The sequence below is a fragment of the Notechis scutatus genome, chromosome 4 (genome assembly GCF_049901735.1).
Source record: "Notechis scutatus isolate UNSWTSFEM ecotype Mainland chromosome 4, rNotScu1.2, whole genome shotgun sequence".
NCBI lineage: Eukaryota > Metazoa > Chordata > Lepidosauria > Squamata > Elapidae > Notechis > Notechis scutatus.
The window spans coordinates 149,003,109-149,022,072 of NC_142012.1; the positions used below are offsets into that span (position 1 = coordinate 149,003,109).

The 18,964-nt window shown below is 36.5% G+C and overlaps 1 protein-coding gene across 1 annotated transcript in view; it reads right to left on the reverse strand.

The window, feature by feature from the left end:
* Positions 1-526, reverse strand: part of SI (sucrase-isomaltase) — a 180,985-nt gene extending 180,459 nt beyond the window's left edge. Inside the window, exon 1 of the mRNA XM_087965277.1 lies at positions 321-526. The gene's annotated coding sequence lies outside the window, so the exon portion shown is untranslated. The remainder of the gene's footprint in view (positions 1-320) is intronic.
* Between the last annotated feature and the right edge of the window lie 18,438 nt (positions 527-18,964).

Genomic DNA, 18,964 nt, shown 5'->3' on the forward strand with positions numbered 1-18,964 from the left:
GTGTCTATGTTCTGAAGTAGCCAATGCGTTCTGTGTTGTGTCTCAAGTAGCCAATCAAAGTGCAAAACTTAATCTCGAGGAAAATAAAGAACAGCAGCACCTGAGTTAACAAAAGCAGGAAAACATACTTTGAAAGCAGGGCAGGAAAATGCAGCCACAGATCATATGTGTGAAGTCCAAATGCAGGGTGATATTGCTTGGTCTTGCCTTCTAGTTTCTAAATAAAACCTTTTTAAATTGTTATAGCTTCCAGGCTTCTTGCATGTCCTGAAAGAGGGGCAATCCAGTAGTGCAGATAATCCCACAGTTAGGAAACTTACCTTGAAGTTTAGTCACTGAAGATAGGCTGTTTTGCTCTTCTCCTGAAAACTTCACTTTCCTTGTTCTCCTTCCTAAACATTTGCGCTGCTTGTAATTTTTCAACTACCTCTTCTTCCAAAATATTTGACTGGGACTAAATAGTTGATGGAGGAAATTTATTTCACCTTCTAGTTAGTCAGCCTAACACTAATTTATCTCTAGCTGGAAGTCCTTCCTTTTTTACAGCATGTGCTTGGCATGTAAGGACATGCATCCCAACCAATAACACCACAGCCTCACCCAACTAGCCAAATTCCCTTAAATAGGGTTGATTAACTTCACAAGCTTGCAAAATTGTCTTCCTGTTCTGAAGAAGAGTGATCTCATATCCATTCATTGTTCTGATCAGACTATTTCCTCCTTTAAGATTTAAACTACTAATAATATTTCTCTCTGCAAGGATGAAGGAACTAATAGGATGGTCTTCCCTACAAATTAATGGCTCAAATGATTTCTAGATGGTCTGGAGAATTTTCGAGCTAGCACACTGGATCTTCTGTTGAAGTTTTGTTCTTAAACAGAACCTTGGGCAATGGTACGAGCATGCCTCGGTATCCTCTCACATCCTGTAGAGTCCATTCAGTTCCCTAGCACATATTCCAAACGATGACAATGAAGAAAGTTGGAAGTTTGCAAGTGAGGGACACTTCATCTCTCAGAACCTGACCTGTTAACAATCAGTTTTCATATGAGAAAGCTGAGCTTTCAATGAACTCAATGAACCTGTTGGTAAAAAACAGCCTTTATTTGCAATGGTCCCATAATCTCTCTAATTGTGTGGATTATAATGTCCACATTTAATATGCCACAAATTTTTAAGATGATTTTATGTTTTCTTTTAAACCCATGGTTGAAGGAAGGATCTCTGGCTAAATGAGATGTAACCACCCAATTTCAGATTACCAGAAGAAAGGGTCTGATGTTGCAGCTGAAAATGCAACATTATAATTTTATAAAAGCACAAAGGCAGTAATTGACACATTCATGTAAATGCTTTTGTTAATTTCTTCTGCTCTTTTTGCATACAACATGCCAAAATGTTTGATTCATATAACTTGAAGATCAACAGACATATTTACATTATTACAGAGTCTGTTGATCTTTTGGCTTAAATCCGAACTTCCTTAACTATGTCATCATTTTCATTTAATAAAGAAGAGAACCTATCCCAATTACTGGCATAATTAATGCCACATAGTTACCAGTGCAGTGCAGAACTTAAGGCTTTGACTAGGACTGAGAAGATCAAGTATAAAGCTATTCTCATCCACAAAAATGTACAGATTTCTTTTCTTTTATTTTAGGGTAGGAGGAAAGATATAATCTCAGCCCAAATAATTAACAGAGTTATTATTGTAGGTGTAAAGTACAGCTTGTTTCATGCATATGCTTCCTTAAGCTCCTGGGAAAAGTAGAATATTTCAAAAGTATTCAAGGAAGTTAGGATTTATAGAAAAGTTAATGCACCATCCTGGAATGATTGAAGTGCAGAGTGTGGGAAATTAGGAAGGGTAACATATGCCTCTCTTATTCCTTCTTTTAAAAAGCCAGATCATTGTTAATGTAACTGCATCTGTGGAGTTTTGGAAATATACCACAATTTTATTTGGATTTATTCTTCTAGCTCTGTCTTGTTTTGATATCTTTACTAGCTTATAAATGCATAGGTGAAATATTAAAATAATAGTAATATATTATAGAGAAATAGTGTAAAGAATATCAGTATAATGAAATGGAGAATGACTTAAGCAGCATTTTTCCTTTTCCAGAATATAGATCTATGAGTAATATTAATGATCATATTGCAGTATAAATTAGATTATTGCTTGCAAAATAGCAAGCAGTTAAGTCCAATTTATAACCCCAACATATAGGTCCAATTTATATGTGTCTTTGGCCATTCATTGCTGTTCATAACACAAAATGATATACTAATTATTCAAACAACTACTATTCTGCTAGCTGGAGGAAAAATCAGAAAAAAGTAACAAAAGAAAGCAGAAAGGAAGAACAGGAGAAAAAACTATGGACTTTATAAAGTATTTTCCCTGGGTAAGAAAGGACAAAAGTAAGGTAGGCTTGTGATGCTGATATATCTTTGTTTATAGTTATGACAATCAGCACTAATAGCATGAATCCTACATCCTTAACTAAAGTCAAAGATATTAAAATATTTTTTTAAAAAATAAAAAATGCACTGAGATACTATATGATATCAGAAGCCATGTTGGCAAAAAAGAAAAAAGAAATATTCAATAAATGTTAGCACAGTATCATTGTATAAAAAATTGAGAATTGTTTTTTCTATCAGTCATTAGTCCAAGGTCACCACTAAATAGTTTTCTTTGGGAAAAATCGGGAAATGTAATTTTGGAAATCTGAGCAGACGACAACAATTGCTGGTCCTGGTTGGTTTTGAAAGTCAAGTACCATCATGTTGGTTAGCATTTGGACTGAGGCTTTTAGTGTAGTCTGGATATTAAAAACTACCCTCAAAAACCATATTTCTGCACTTTCTAAGAAAACTACATCGACATGGAGGTAAAGTCACACAGTATTTTATGTCAACGAAGAATAATTCTAATCTAAAGGATGCATAACAAGTTTATTTAAATGTTAGTGCTACTTATCCAGTTAGTATTTAGCAATCCAGTTTGTCACCCAAATCAAAACTGTATTCTTAAGACTCTTCAGCACCAAATTACATACTTGACTTCAGCACCCAAACACAAGATTGGAAGAATGAAAATTTGAAAGAAATAGCCATTTCTTCCTATTAATGAAAAGGACAGCTTTTTAAAAAACAAAAAATAAACAGGGAACTAAAAATGAGGCTCAACGGCATTTTAAAGTTATAGACTGAGCATGAGATCTTCAAAACATCAGTAATTCCATCAATCACCATTACATGGTATGTCAGCTCAGCAGGGTAAGAGTAAGGAAGGTATATAAAATGTGACTGAATCTGGGCTAGAAAGCAAATTATGAGCAAGTGAATAAAAGCAGCAATTTATTGATTTCATATGATCCATCTTGAATTGTATAGAAAAGTTGATTGTAATAAAGCTTTGGAACAAAAATTCAATTTTACCTGAGCCAAATTAAAATTCATCTGGTAATTTTAAGCAAAAAAAAAAAAAAATGGTCAAAATGAACACAATGATTTCTTTTAATTTCTGACAATGAGTTTGAATTGATAAAAAATTGTTTTTAATGAATGTGTTTGAAGAACACTCCGCAAATCAAGACATTTGCATGGATTCATTAACTACAACTATAGAGGGTAGGCTAATGAAAAGGGTGTAACACTACAGCAATCTAACATAATTAATTAAATTCATTAAGGATGTACCATGTATACCATTGATTCTAAAATGCATCATGATGAGAGACAATGTGTGTTAATTTGGGGGTCTCTGTTAACCTTGTTTTAATTGTCTCACTTTTGCAGATAACAGAGTGTAAAATGAAAAGTTACATGAGAATGTTAGATCCTTGCAGAGATTGGCAGAATCTAATTTAGAATATAAGGCTCAGGTCACTTGCAATATGTTAGGAATAAGCTTTAGAATAAAGACATTACAAGGTCCCAATCAGGGGTGGGATCTGACAGGGTTAACTACCAGTTCAGTCATTTACGAAGTTTGGTGATTTATGATGTGCTTCCCTGCATGCTGCCAGTGCGTTCCTGTAAATCGTCATCAGCATGCTGCGTGCAGAGAAGCAGCCTTTCAAAAAGCCCTTTTTTCCTGCTTTTTAAACTGCAGCTGTGCCTCGCACGGCAGCTGAAGTTGAAAAAATCAGGAAATAAAGGTCAGGTAAGAGCCCGGGTGGTCATGTGGGCAAAAACATCAGCAGACATAGAACCGGTTCTATGTCTGCTGCTCTTAAGAGTTACTGGTTCTACAGAGGTGGACAGAACCGGTAGAAACCCACCCCTGGTCCCAATGCATTTTTAAAGGAACAAAAGAAAATTGTAAAAGAAAATAAATAAAACAATAGACACAATAAACTAAGTCTGCTGTTCCTTATTTCAACCTTGCTCGTATTCTTAGATGCAAGAAAAAGGAACTGAACTCTAAATGATGCAGAAAAAAAGCAAAATCCCACATGTAATTAATGGTCATATTGGTAATATTCTACTATTCTAATTTTATTTTTATGACAAAGGCTACTCTAATCAGGTATCCCTCAATGATTCATGTTACTCAATCTAACATTTTCCAAATGCATTGGAGTGTTAAATGTCCCACCCAATGTAAACTTGCTATCACAGCACATGGGAAAGATTGATGTCAGCTATCCATAATGTTGCTGTCTATTAGAATGATATATAGAAACCATCTTCTTTTTAGCTTGCAGATGTCATGGTAGATCCATTTTTACACAGTGTATTTTTTCCAATTACATTTAAATACATTTAGTTACAATATATATAGTCATGTAGAGTGCAAATGTCCATGAGCAAAATTCCCACTGGATGTTGTGAACCCCATAGAATAAATTTGAATGCCAACATCTGATAACTCTCAATAGGATAAAATCTATCATGTGGTGCCTTCTGATGGCCAATGCATCAATGTTGCCCATGTCCAAAATGCACTCCCTTGAAATGGAATGGCTTCTTTGGTCACTCACTGCACTGAATATTTTTGTCTTCATTCTCAATACAGTTCTTCTTGTCAGACATGATTTGTTGTGTTTCCAATAAAGAAAAAGAAAAAAGAAAATTATCTACGTGGCACAAGGAATTTTTTGAAAAGTAGCTTTTTACTAATTGTGGTACTGGCATTTTGTCTCATATACTATACACATAATTGCCTCAGGTTCTCAGTGACAAATATTACAAATTAGATTTTGAGGAAAATGGAATGACCTGATAATGGATCTTGTAACCAATTGGAATCTCAGCATTAGCTGAGTCACTCCTGTATATTCATTTGTACAATAAAACAATAGCCAAATAGCCAAATTAAAGAACCTCTTGCCTTGGAGAATCATTTTTACATTAGAAGGAAGGTGATAGTTATTCAGTGGTTCTGTTTTCAAGACAGCCTTAAAATGATGAATAAAAAAATGATTAATCAAAAATCCATTCTAGCATTGGTGCTGGTTTTTCTATGGTTGTTCATTACTGGGAAAGAAAAAAACATCCACAATAAATGATAGCGCTAGAAATTTCAAAGTGCTAATATTCAAACACTAGAGGCAAGTGTGAATACTGCTTTGTATAGCTAACAAAACTAGGAAAGAAATTATATAGTTTAATCAGGAATATATATAAACAATACCCTGGTTCCTAATGTACCATAGTTTGATTCACAAAAGGAATTCATTATCAGTTATAATAGGAGAAATGTTTTCTAGCAAGGCACTCTTTTCAATTTTCTCAACAGGCACACTCATTTTATTTCCATACAATATTCTGAGGGCTATATTGTATAGTGGACTATTATAGGAAGTGGTGGGATTCAAAATTTTTAACAACCGGTTCTGTGGGCATGGCTTAGGTGGTGGGTGTGGCTTGGTGGTCATGTGACTGGCTGGGCATGGCCAACTCAATATCACTCACGCATCTCTGCGTCTGGCCTCTCATGACTGTGGTGATGCCGCAACAGTTGTAAGTGTGAAAAATGGTCATAAGTCACTTCCTTCAGTGCCACTGTAGCTTTGAATGGTCATTCCACACAAGCAAAGTACCAGCAAAGGAGGGGAAAAACTCCAGAGAAGTTCCAGAGACAGGAAGTCTAGTCCTGCCAAGAATGTAATAAGGGTTAACGGAGAGGCAGTTTCTGTAAGCAACACCAGAATGTTTCCTTTCTGCCTTCCTTACAGGATTAGGCCAGTAATTTCTTCTAACAACTGGTTCTCCAAACTGCTTAGAATGTCAACAACTGGTTCTAGTGAATAGGTGTGAACTGGTAGAATCCCACTCCTGATTATAGGGTTTTTAAAATGTTTCACCAGATTGAAAGAATTGCAAATTATGCTATATATTGCCACTTTTGCCTTTAGGAACTGATTAGCAGATTTTCATATTGTTGCAATATATACAGTTTGTTCTCTGCAGAGCCCTCTATCTTTTACACATTTTTTTTTTAGAATTTTAAGTTTAAAATTTAACTTTAAACAAGATTAAATGGAAACCTGGCGTATTTCAAAATAACAGATAACAGATAATCAGATTTGTAAGTGACCTTATAGGTCAGCTAGTCCAACCCCCTGCCCAAGCGGGAGACCCTACACCAGGGGTCCCCAACCACCGGGCCGCGGACCGTCGGGGAAGCTGTGGCGACAGGAAAAGCCACCCCACCCCCACCCCGGCTTCTTTGAAGCAGTTTCTTCCTGGGCTGCTGTAGGAGCGATAGAGTGACTGAGAGAGGAACGAGGCAGACACCTGAGGGAGGCAGAGAGGGAGACACCTGAGGGATGGGGCTGAGGGAGGCAGGGACAGGCGCTCCCTGAACTTGGTGGTTTGCTGGCAGACGCTTTATTACCCGATTAGGTAACAACATCAGATGTTACCTAGTCAGGTAATGAAACGTCTGCAAGCAAACTACCAAACTCGGATTCTCTCTCCTCCCCCCGGTCCTTGAAAAATGTTTCTGCTTGAAACCGGTCCCTGGTACAAAAAGGTTGGGGACCACTGCCCTACACCATTTCTGACAAATGGTCGTCCAATCTCTTCTTGAAAGTCTCAAGTGATGTCGCTCCCACAACTTCCAAGGGCAACTTCCGTTGGTTGATTGTTCTCACTGTCAGAAAGTTTCTCCTTATTTCCAGGTTAAATCACTCCTTGTTCAGTTTCCATCCATTATTCCTTGTCTGGCCTACAGGCACTTTAGAAAATAGCTTGACCCCTTACTCTCTGTGGCAGCCCCTCAAATATTGGAACACTGCTATCATGTCTTCCCGGTCCTTTTCTTTATTGGACTAGCCAAGCCCAGTTCCTTTAACCGTTCTTCATATGTTTTAGTCTCTAGTCCCCTAATCATCCTGTTTCCTCTTCTCTGTACTTTTTGTAGAGTCTCAACATCTTTTTTATAATGTGGTGAACAAAACTGGATGCAGTACTCTAGGTGTGGTCTTACTAAGGCTTTATGGAGTGGTATTAGTACCTCACTTGATCTTGATTGTATCCCTCTGTTAATGCAGCTTAGGATTGCATTAGTTTTTTTAGCTGCTGCTGCACACTGCTGGCGAATATTTAGCTGGTTGTCCACTGAGACTCCAAGATCCCTCTCTTACTCCTATTGAGCCTGGTTTCACCCAGTCTATATGTGTAATTTTGGTTTTTCTTGCCTAAGTGTAGGACTTTACTTTTCTCTATATTGAATTTCATTTTGTTAGATATGGCCCAGTGTTCAAGTCTATCAAGATCCATCTGGATCTTGAGCCTATCTTCTAGGTTGTTAGCTATTCCTGCCAGCTTAGTATCATCTGCAAATTTGGTAAATTCCCCTTCTATTCCCTCATCTAAGTCATTAATGAAGATATTGAAGACGGAACCTTGTGATACCCCACTGCTTACTTCCCTTCATGTAGACTTAGACCCATTAAAGACTACTCGTTGAGTACGGTTTGTCAGCCAGTTGCGAGTCCATCTAGTGGTGGTGCTATCTATTCCACTTTTTTTCTCGCTTACAAAGAAGTAGGTTTTGGTCTACTTTGTTGAATGCCTTGTTGAAATCTAAATATATTATGTCCACAGTATTTCACTGGTCTACTAATTTAGTCACTATGTTGAAGAATGAAATAAGATTGATTTGGCATGATCTGTTTTTAACAAACCCATGCTGACTGCTAGTTATTACTTTACTTATTTCTAGTTGTCGGCAGATCTGTTTTTTTTATTATCTTTTCCAGTATCTTCCTGGGTATTGATGTTAGGCTGATTGGTCTATAGTTTCCTGGGTCTGGTTTTTTTTTTCCTTTTTTGAAGATGGGAACCAAATCAGCTCTTTTCCAGTCCTCTGATAGTTATCTGATGCTCCAGGATTTTTGAAAGATATGGTGCAGTGCTTCTGAGGTGACCTCTGCCAGCTCTTTTAAAACTCTGGGATAATCCAAAAGGCCCTGGAGATTTGTGTTCATGAAGATCAGACAGGTGTTCTCTTACTATTTTTTTTTTTTGCTTATTTTAACTTTTATCTCTGGCCTGTATTTTACAGTTATGTTTTTGGTGGGTTGAGCTATAGTTTCTTTTTGCGTGAAGACCGATGCAAAGAATGAGTTAAGCAGTTCTGCTTTCTCTCTGTTGCCTGTTACTTCCTTGCCATCTTCTCTCTTTAGTGGACCAACTGTTTCCTTGATTTTTTTTTCTTGTTATTTATATGTTGGAAGAAACTTTTTTTATTATTATTATTATCTTTGACTTTTGTTGCAAGTCTTTGTTTGTTCTGAGCCTTTGCTTTCCTGACTTAGCCTTTGCAGATTCTGGCTATCTGCTGATAGTCTGTCTTAGTTGTAGGTTCTTCTTTCCATTTTTTGTACTTGTCCTTTTTTTCTTTCAATTTGCCAAAGAGATCTTTGTGCAACCATGCTGGTTTCTTCTTGGATTTCTTGTTTTTTTTATCAGGTTCCAGCAATCTTTTATTTCCAAGCTTCAGGACTTGATTGGAATTTTTGGAAAATTAAAATCATGGCATCTTTGCTATAGTGTTTTACTTAGAAATATACAGCACATGTTTCACGAAGAAAGGAAGAGAAAGCAATGGAAAGATAAGTTGCTAAGAAGAAAATTCTGGAGAAAGAAGAGATTTGTGCTTTGAAAGGAATGACTACAATTATTTTTGTGTCTTGTAAGGAATGACTTATGACTACAATTGAGCCCAAAATGTATGTTGCCAAGTGAGACATTTGTTAAATGAGTTTTTCCTCCTTCTACAACTTTTCTTGCCAGAGTTAAGTCAATCGTTGCAGTTATTAAGCTAGTAGCCCAATTGTTAAGTGAATCTGACTTCCCCATTGACTTTGCTTGACAGAAGGTTACAAAAGTTTGTTATATGACCCTGGACACTGCAACCGTCAAAAATGTGACAAGCATCTGAATTCTTATCATATGACCATGAGGATGTTGCAATGGTCATACGTGTGAAAAATGGACTTAAGTTACTTTTTTCAGTGCCTTTGTAACTTTGAATGGTCACTAAAAGATCTGTTGTAAGTCGAGGACTACCTGTATTTTGTGATTGAACATGTCAACCATTACAATATTAGAATACTCTCATGTTTCAAAAATTTCAAAAGTACCCATTTATTCACCCAAATGATTTATAGTACAACATTTTTTCCATTGCTAAATAATTATATTGCTGCTAAAAGTATATATTTTAACAAACCTTTTGGTATCTGCTTTTTCCACCAGCATTGTGAAATAATAAACTTGGAATTTAACAAATTATTTAAAATAACATAAGTTTTATGAATTATCTAATAAGAGAGCATTTCAATATGACAATGTGGTCCACTAAGCATAGTCTCTAGATCAGGGATGCACCCCTCCCAAGCTCTGTTTTCACTGGCAGAGGGGTGCAGGAGACCGTCACAATCGAAAATGGAGATCGGGAGCCCGTTTTTGCTAGCATAGTCCTCGGGCCACTACAGGCGCCCCCAACCTGAGTGACATTGAGTTGGCCTAGCCAAACCCACCCCAGCACTTGAGGTCAAACAAAACCCAAATGCTACCCTCAATGAAACACAACCCCGATGTGACCCCTGCTCTAGAATCATATCATTTTGTGTGTGTGTCTGTCTGTGTGACATCATTTGTTTACACACACACACACACACACACACACACACACACACCAATGGAAAATTTCCAGTCTTTGTGACTCTTCAATAAGAAATATTTTCTTAGGCCACTATTTTCCAATCTATTCTCTTATATTTAAAACTGTTTTGGCTTTGTTCCAATCTTATGCAATCTTCCAATTTTATGCAGACTTGTATTGTTTTTTGACCACAATGATTTGTTAAGTAGGATTCTACGGAGAATTTATGGTGTAAAGTTGGATATGTCAAACATAAGCTGCTGATTAAAAATAATGCAAAATTCATTTTCTGCTTGTCATCAATTCCATTTTCATGTGTGACCCCTTGTATTCTGCTGGGGATGCTGATAATTATATCACCTTGCTATATGTATGCAAATTTATGCTTCTAAACACTTTGGCTAAAAGCATGTAAATATTTCCCTAACTAAGCAGATGAAATTGACGCAGATGTTTTCTTCACTCAAGCCACATGGAAAGGTGATCTAGATTTTGTGTGTGTGTGGCTCATATCATGAAGTTTCACATTTAGTTCATTTTACAGAGGGGGCCACAAGATATGGACATAAAAATTAAGTATGATCATATTAAGTATGGTCAAAGTTCTGCCTGTTTTTTTATGCAGCACACATTTTTTTTAAAGGAATATTTTTTTTAAAAAAAAAGGAGGAAATCAGTCTAAGAAATGGGGGCAAGAATTAAAAATTGATTTAACATCATTTTCCTGGACTATCAGCACCTTAAGGTAGACCAGATCAGAATATTCCACAAGAAGATCACAACTAGTATCTTATAAATCTGATGGGACTTCTTTTCCCTCTTTTAAATACCCTAGAGGAAACATCCTGAGTCATTTCCTAAATCTGTTTTTCTTCCTAAGATGTAAGAAATGCTTCTGTTCTTCTGTTTGTCTAAAACTTTGAATATTTGCTTCAGGCTGCCTCCCTGCATGGATAGACAGTCCATCCAGGAACGTGTTGTTCTTATACCTTCAATCTGTAACCTAATTTGGAAATGTTTCTACTGTCACATCTGGCACTCCCCTTGCAACTTTGGATGAATTAACTATGTTTTATGTATGCGTTAAGCAGCATTCAGATTTCTCAGTCTAATCCTAGAACAAAAATGTCCTAGCGTTATCTTCTTGAGTTGTCTAACCTCGTGTGAATAGAATCAGTACAGGATCCAATCTGGGTCAGTCACTAGGATGAGAGGTTTAGTCATGCTGGTGCCTATCATCAAGGAACTTCTCTCCACCAGAATGTGCAGTAGAATGTGTGCTACCACACTAGAGGGAAGTTCCCTGATGATGGGTTCCAGCATGAGTCTGAAAGCTTGGAAAACTAAACCTCTGGTCCTGGTAACTGACCCAGGTTGGATCCTTTAGCATTATCCTGGGACACATATTCACCTTCATTTGTGAGAATCAATACAGTACTATGCCACTGATGCCTGACTAGATCATTCTCCGGAATATCCTAATTGACAATACTGAAAGCTTTTTGAAAGTCCTGATTACATTCTTCTGTGCTGCTCCTGGTAAAGTTCTCCCACAAGTTGATCAAAGAATTTTCAGTACCAAAACAAATGATCTAAACCAGGGGTGTCCAACCTTGGCAACTTTAAGACTTGTGGACTTCAACTCTGGGAGTTGAAGTCCACAAGTCTTAAAATTGCCAAGGTTGGACACCCCGATCTAAACAATTCATATTCTTCCATTATGACTAGATTTAATTAGCTATCATTTTCTTGAGCATATGTTCTTGACCATGTTGTTGAGATTGGACAACCATTTGTCTGAAATGGTATAGGATTTCTTGCCTAAGCAGGAGGTTGGACTTGAAGACCTCTAAGTTTCTTTCCAACTTTGTTATTTTATTTATATATTGCCCCAAAACATAATAACCAACTTGTAATTTTGGTCCAAGTACTATGAAATTAATTACAGGATTATCCTTGATTAGAGGAATTCAAAGTAACTTTTGAATGACAGGTAACCAAGGATACTTGATTGGAATACCTTTTCCATGGCAGTGAAGGAAAAACCTATGTAATAATGCTAAGAGGGAGAAAAATGCACACAAACTTACACACTGGGATGCTTAATTCCTTTTCAAGGATGTATCTGGTCTTTAACTTGAATATTATTATAAGTATATTGTTCCTCTGGTCATGGTGAATTAATCTTTTGGACACAGTTTTCTACAACAAATAGCAACACATCAAAATCAGTGATGTTATTTCAAAATGAGTTATCCTCAGTGGGAGCCTAATGGAAAAGATGTTCTCCTTTAAGGATGAAAATGGGAGCAGGTGTGGAATTTTCTCACACCTGGGAGAATTTATTTATTCCAAAGAACAGCTGCCTGTGCTAAAAAGTCAGTCTCATCAGAAAGTGAGAAGGTATTTTCTTGATACAATTAAAGGAGGGTGAATTTAATGGAAAACCAATTTTCTGTGTAATACTAATATCAGGGAAGGTCTCTGAGGTTTATTTATTTATTTATGGCTTCTGGACATGTACTTTCCATCAATCTATTTTATTTTTTATAGATATTAGAACGAAAATTACCCAAAATATAGCCACACTGGAGGTTGCCATGGCAATAGAAGTAGGAAAATGTATTATACAACATGTAGCAAATGGTTCTTATTCAGACTCTACATGTGTAAAACTGCACAGCTGGGAAGGATTTCAGTTTTTCCATTTACCAATATAAACAGGGACATGGAGGGAGTAAAACTGTGAAGTAACACACTACTTTATAGGAAAAAATGTTATCGCTTATATCCCTATGGCTGGTAGATTAAAGCACTTGAGAGCTTTCACACAATATTCTTAACCGGCTTTGATAAAAATCTAATAGATATATTTGTACAACATTATATGTTATACTAACATCAGCCTTATGTGTGAAGGGATGTGGTTAGTGTATAATGTTGGGCAAATCCAGCCTGCTTTGTTTGTTTATGGTGTAAGATATTGCTTGTACTAAAGGTTTTTGTCTTTTTGAAAATACCTAATAGAATCTATTATTTTCTCCTGAATGTCAATGGAGATTCTCAATAATCCAGATCATGGTTGTCCCAAAGGTGCTTTTCCAAAAGGCAACTGAACTTTCTTGATTTTTTTCCTTGAAAATGTTTTGCTTCTCATCCAAGAAGCTTCTTCAGTTTTTTTTGTTTTTTGTTTTTCAAGGAAAAAAATAATCAAAGTCCAGCTACTTTTGGGAAAAAAATCTTTGGGACAAGATAAATTCAAGTTTTCATTGCTAGAAGGATTACATCCCAGGGTATTATAAAACTAATCAGAGATTGTCACAGAATTTGGTGAACTTTATTAACTACTGGATGACTGTCACGGTGCCAGAAAACTAAAGGAGAACATATGCCATCCCCATCTACAAAAGAATGGAAGAAAGAAAACCAGAAAAAGAATTGTCCTGCCAGTTTGATAGTTGTAAAGGAAAGATCTGTAATAGATAATCAAGCAGCATATTTGTAATATTAACAGAAATCAGCATGGGCTTGTCACAAACCAATCATTTCAGACTAATCGTATTTATCTCTTTGATCATTATTTGATTTCAAGACATGCCATATAGATGCAGTATACTTGGGCCACAGCAGAACAGATTGCCTCATGATATTCTTGTTGATAGCGTGATATAATAGGGACTTGAAGGTACCACTGTTAGATAGATTCAATGACTCTGGTGGTTCTACTTTATCTTGGAACGAAGTATTGTGTGAAGTGCTGGGGGCTCTGTGCAGGGCCCTATGATGTTCAACCTTTTCATAAATGACTTGGGTGAAATGGTTTACCAATCCAGGCAAAAATAATAATTTGATACATACTTTTGATAATGATTTCTTTTACCTAGAATGGAAGATAGGGATGGCAGTGGTGGTAATAATGGGATTCTAGGCAACACCTAAAATGGAAACGAGGTTTATTTTCTTTCATTCTGGGGAAAAATGCATATACAGAGAGCTTACTTCATTCTGTATCCTTGAACAAATGAACAGACCTTCAGTTATCCTTTGAATTTGCACTATTCCACATTTTATGCTACAGCTTTGCAAGAGGGAAACCAAGAGAGATAATGAGGAAAGTTAACAAGGACATGGACATATGAAAATAGAGAGTGTGCATTATATTATAGAAAAGTGCTTGGGGAAAAAAGACATATTCAAAAAAAATGTTCATTGTATAAATATGCATACGTTAAGCAGTATATGTATAATATGCACAATTTCTACGCATATAATTTTTGAAATATAAATAGCAAGCTGACACAGGAAATGAAGAGTTTTGTTTCTTGTTGTTGTTTTAATTGTGTTTTAGAAGCAGCATTTTAATATAGCAATTCTAGTAATTTGAGGTTTTATGCTGATATACAATTAGGAATGAACTACAAAACAATGGGTGATGCTTTTGCAATAAAAAGGCTCGACTGATGACCACAATTGAGCCCAGAATTTATCTTGCCAAGTGACACATTTGTTAAGTGAGCTGTTTGTGACATTTTACGACTTTTCTTGCCACATATGTTAAATGAATCAATGCAATTGTTAAATTAGTAATACGGTTGTTAAGTGAATCTGGCTTCCCCATTGACTTTGCTTGTCAGAATATCACAAAAGGAGATCACATGATCCTGGGACACTGCAACTGTCATAAATTTGAACCAGTTGTCAAGCATCTGAATGTAAAACACGGGACCATGGAAATGCTGTAATGGCCATAAAAGAATGGTTACACTTTTTTCAGTGCCATTATAACTTTGAACAGTCACTAAACAGATTGTTGTAAGTTGAGGACTACCCGTATAGAAGCCTTACTAGAATAAAAATAGTTTTCATGGGTGAGGTAAATGTCCTTATATGTTATTCCTGGAGAGAAAGTCAAAGGATAGAAGGAAATTTAGATTAGCTCAGCACTGGATTAAGGCCAGCTGATTCCCCAAGCATAGCACAGAACTGGTACCCCTCAACGGAAGCAAAAGAAATGGAAACAAATAAAATATCCAGGGGTGGGATTCAGCCAGTACGGATCGGTTCAGGTGAACTGGTAGTTCCGGCGAACAGTTGGCCCCGCCCATCTGCCCCTGCGCTAGTCTGGCCTATATTTCCTTTGTTTGAAGGCCAGCTGATAGGTGTAGCAGAGTGGATTGCCACGCCTCAGCTGTTTTACACAGTGGGGCTGCTGTATAAGGTAAGTTTTAGAGCTATTTTCAAACGCACCGTGTGCATGCATACTCACTGAACTGGCTATTACACCAGTTGAATCCACCACTGGAAATATCTGTTGACATCTTTAGACCCACACTTTTAAACTTTAGTTATTCACCATGCCAAAGAAAAGGTTTGTGTGTGTGTGTGCTTTAACAATGCAGAATAAGGTCAAACACACCAAATTGTATAGTGTGGCAGTGATCTTGTTAAAGGCATAATAGTTAGGAAGGGATAAAATCCTCCTTGATGCTTTAAGTACATGCTTATTTTGCTTAATGGTTAAATGCAAGAGCCCTAAAGTGTCTACTGAATTTTGGGAAGAGTTCTTATCTACTTCTGACTGTTGTTAAGTGGAGTTTTCAGTGAATTGAAGAGCTGACAAAGCAGAGCTAAATAGGAAATGGAAATTGCCATCTAGCCATTTAGATTCCTCTATAAATATGGCTAGAAACCATTCATTGTCTTCCACTTGAAAAAGGAAGCCTTATCTTGTAACTAGGAATAATTAAATGCTCATTTGAGCTTACAAGTTAGATTATGGTCCTGATGGTGATCTTCAGTGAGTAATGCACATTCTTATTGTTTTTCTTCTGATGTGAGAATAATGACCCCATTTCCTTATCTGTTGGACTAAATGCATTTGAATCATCTTTTTTGTCATACCTACTTTATGAGAGTAAGGAATTTATTATCTTCAAAAGTTAAATTTATAAGGTAAGATGCAGTGCCATCCAGGTTTTTTCAGCAGAATGATTCCTATAAAAATAGGAATTTGCTTCCAAAGACTTCATTAGTTTGTGATAATCAGTTTTCCTTTCCATCTTTGAAAAGATCAGTCATGTAGAATTTGGTAGGTACATTACATTACTGAGTTTTATAAAATACTATTATAATAACACTAGGAGACTTCTGATTTTTTTAAAATCGAACCTAAAAGTAATTTCAAGTGAAAGTTCTAGTGAAATCATTATCATTATTCCAGTTGCAGAAATAGCAAAATGCAAGAAACTGGGTATATTAGGGTTTTAGCTGCGTTGTTTATTAACTATCTACAATAAGAAAATTTTTGTTAGATTAAAATTATAAAAAACTTTATAATTTTTAAATACTTTATCTTTGATCAGAGAAGGGATAACTGTGATTTTTCATTTCTATCTATACTTATAGATACTATAAAGTTCAAGTAATAAGATAACTACAAGCTACTATTATTAGCTAATGGCGTCAAATAAAATAATCCACAGGTTTTTAAATGTAAAAAATTATTTGCAGATTGCATGTAAGATAATTTAAAATGAACCCACACAATGGATCTTAAACATTTTCCTAAATTCCAAAAAACAAAACTTTTCTTTAAACACTTTTCTTAAAGTTTCAGGATTATTGACTTGAGGGTATTCTTGGACTCGCAACTCCCAATTGAGGAACAGGTGGCAGTTGTGGCTAGGAGAGCCTTTGCACAACTTTGTGTTGTGTACCAGTTGTGGCCTTTCCTGTATCAGGATTCCCTGTTCTCAGTTGTTCAGTCCCTAGTCATCTCACAGCTGGATTATCGTAATGCACTCTACATGGGACTATCCTTGAAGATCATTCAGAAGCTACAACTGGTATAGAGTGTGGCAATGAGGGTAGTTTTGGGACTTCCCCAAGAATGTCCCCTGTAATGCCACTGCTCAGCGAGCTGCATAAGTTACTAGTCTGCTTGCAGGTGCAATTCTAGATGTTGGTGATTGCCTTTAAAGGCCTTCATGAAATGGATCCAGGTTATTTGAGGGAACATCTCACCCCACTGGAATTGGCCTGTACCACTCATGCCCACAGAGGAGGCATGTTGTCAGTCCAGTCAGCCCAATTATTCTGGCTGGAATATAGGAGAAGGGCCTTCTCTGCTGTTGCTTCTGCCCTCTGGAACATCTTACCCCCTCGCCCCCCCAATGTGTGGTTGGTCCCAACCCTTCTATCTTTTCATAAGGGCTTAAAGACCTGACTCCATTAGTTGGCTTGGGCCCCAGATGGGGAAGAGTGCAATGGAGGTGGTTGATTAATATAACAGATCCCACCTCTCCCCCCACAACTCTGTCCTTGCTCTTCTCATATATCCTTGTTTTTAATGTATGAATTTAACTTTTTACATTTTAATTGTAAATGTAATGTCAGAGTTCCATAACAAGCAGAACTCTGAGGCAAACAGGTTCCTCAAAGAACAGGTTTATTGGACATATTATATTGGTACAGACTGGTGAAAACCAATTCTAAAGGTTCCCATGGCTTTCAACTAATTAAAAGTAAAAGTTATTCCCTCTTTCCAATTGGATAATTGGTCACATGGTCCAATCAAGGTGCTGTCCAATTACTTGGAAACTTCACTCCTTCTCTTTCAGCCACCTGTGGGAATGTCCTTGGTTCTCATGGGATACCATTTTGTTTTGGCTACAAAACCCCCAGCTATCTCTATTCCCTCCTCCCTATCCCTCAGCTCCATTGTGGAACACTGAAGCCTCCAAGATGGGCTCAGTCAGGCCAGCTTCAGAGTTGCCATGTAACTGTGAGTTGTCCAAGTTACCCTATGGTAAGATGGGTGGCCAATACATGTTTATAGCTTTATATTTATCTTCTGCTAATTTATAAAGACTTTTGATCTTATAATTAAGGGGTAGCAGCAATAAACAGTGTATTGGTGGGCTTTGAATGCTTATTTGTGTATGCCTGTGTGTAAGCTTGGAAGTAGAATAGAGACAACATACTTAGATTGATGAATTATCACTTAAACCAAGTAGACATATGCAAAATATTATGAATTTGAAAATTGTTTTTGACCTTGGCAGAAATGTTTTATTGCTTTTTGAAAATGTTCCAGAACCACAATGACCCTTTGAGAAATTCAAACAGGGGTTTAAAGCTCACAATAGAATTCTTAATAGCTGGAACAATGTCAGAATACCTTTGGGAAGGTCTAATCAGCTCTTTGGAGCTCAAATTCTTTTGCATAGAACTAAAGAAAGGATGCATTTTGTATAAAGAAATTAAGCAAAGACTTCACTTAGCCATTTCTTTTTTCAGCTCCAAATCAAATTTATTTCAAAATAGTTATTGAGTTATATCTTATTTTAGATCAAATCTAATGCCATGATAACATATTTAGGCTGTTTCTTTTCCAATACAATGAGAAAACAGAACAGCATTTTCACACACACTTAAATTGCAATAACCTCAAAGCCCTTGGCAAGCTTTGCATTATCAAATTGCAATAAATATTAAAAGGCCAAAAGCAGGTAACTTTTATATTTACATAATTTCAGGATTTTACTGTCAGTCAAAGCACTGACAGAACTGCTGATCTTGTCAGCAGTTGTCAATTTTCAAAGAAGTATGATTTGAATATTGCCAATAGCCAGTTATTTAGTAAAGCTTTGCTTGCATCAAAGTTACATTAAAGTTAATGAACTGACTCCTTAAAGCAGCAACAACTACCTAAAATGGTACTGTAATAAATAAATGTTCTGGACTGATCAGAGGTGGTATTCAGCAGATTCTGACCAATTCTGAAGAACCGGTAGCAGAAATTTTGAGTAATTCGGAGAACTGTCAAA